Source organism: Piliocolobus tephrosceles, unplaced genomic scaffold, assembly GCF_002776525.5.
Source record: "Piliocolobus tephrosceles isolate RC106 unplaced genomic scaffold, ASM277652v3 unscaffolded_25159, whole genome shotgun sequence".
NCBI lineage: Eukaryota > Metazoa > Chordata > Mammalia > Primates > Cercopithecidae > Piliocolobus > Piliocolobus tephrosceles.
Window position 1 is genome coordinate 1 of NW_022307820.1, and position 1,748 is coordinate 1,748.

At 21.5% G+C, this 1,748-nt stretch overlaps 1 long non-coding RNA gene across 1 annotated transcript; it reads left to right on the forward strand.

Annotated features, from left to right (window-relative positions):
- The first annotated feature begins 17 nt into the window (after positions 1–17).
- LOC113221485 lies at positions 18–1,372 on the forward strand. The gene is made up of 5 exons (XR_003307902.1): positions 18–191; positions 408–535; positions 829–909; positions 1,081–1,144; positions 1,264–1,372. It is a non-coding gene; the product is annotated as an uncharacterized LOC113221485 (long non-coding RNA).
- The last annotated feature ends 376 nt before the right edge of the window (positions 1,373–1,748 follow it).

The following is a 1,748-nucleotide window of genomic DNA, read 5'->3' on the forward strand; positions in this document are numbered from 1 at the left end:
CATTATGTACATTATTAATGTAATTAAAATATGTTAGTCCATTTTTTCTGTTTTACCTTCTGTTTTCTTCCGCAGGAATAAATAATCAGCGAACCTTTTATACGTTTATTTTAGATTTATTATTTTTATTTTTATTTAATTACTATTATATTTTTTTATATTTCCAGAGTTTTTGTTATAACATAAACTATGTAAGAAAACAAATAGTTTAAAAAAAAAAAAAAAAAAAAAAAAAAAGTTTATTTATTTGTGTTTGTCATTTTTTCGCAAATTTATATAAATACTATGCAATAAAAATAATTAGTGTCTTTCTTAACAGCTGCCATAAGTCACATTTTTATTATATCGTATAGTAGCCTTATATTATGCCATCCATCCATCTATTTTTTTTTTTTTTTTTATTTTAGGTGTTTGCTGCGTTTGTTTTACTGAGCAACTTTATAAACCTAAATCTAACAGGATTTTTATTATATTTATGTGCACGTAACACGAGATCTATAATAACAAACATAACGTTCTATGAGTATTTAAAAAGGTACACAAAAACATCATAAACATATATATTAAACATATATATACGTTCATACATTTATATATACTTAATGTTAATCGAAATATAAAATAGTTATTTATTTTGAATATATAAACATCAACTGTAAAACTGTGAAGATGTATATAATGTTTTTAAGTGCTTTAAAAACTTTTGCTTCTTTTATCAAACATGTCAAAAATGTATGAACTTTTAATCATTGTGTTTTAATCATTGTGTTTTAATCATTGTATTTTCTTTTATTTTATTTTATTTTACTTTACTTTTTTTTTTTTTAGACCAAGACACATAAAAGATAATTACAACACTGAGTTACAATGCTGGGATTTTCAAAATTTAAGCCTTATAAAAATTTTAAAGTTTGAAAAAAAGAAAAAAAAAAAAAACTCAAAACCCAATTTACACTACATCGTTATAAATTGTATATGCATGTGCTTATGTTTCTAGCCACACACATACTTTTATAGTTTATTTTGTTTTATTTTATTTTGTTTTATTTTATTTTGTTTTATTTTATTTTACTTTTATAGAAATATATATTACTTTTGGTCGTTAAATTATGACGAACCATATTTCAGAAAAAATGAACAATCGGTAATTGCTTTTTTATTGTGCATACGTATATGTACGTGCATATATACACGTGTACATATATACATATATATACATATATATCTATGCTGTATATTTTTAATTTTTAATTTTTTTTTTAGATGGATAAGTCTCATTATACACTACTTCCGAACGACGTATAAGAAAAGAACATTTTTACAGCCTTATTATTTGAATTATAACAGTTTAAAAAAAAAAAAAAAAAAAAAACACGACTAAACTTATGTCATACTGTGTTCTTTCAGTGCACACTTAATTTTATATTTATAGTAATAGCACTACATCCCTGATATATATATATATATATATATATTATATTTTTTGTTTACTACGAAGTATTAGTAACGATATACTCGCAAAGGGATAAATCAGACCAATAAATAAAATTTACTTGGTAAAAATACATTTATATAAATTTTTAATTAATACATATTCACATGCATACACGTACATACAAACCTATACATTACTAACATATTATAAACGACAATATTATATGTGGATGCATATTATGTATACACTTGTGTGTATTACATCATTTTAAACTATTATAATACATTTTGTTGTTTTTTATTTTATTTTTTTT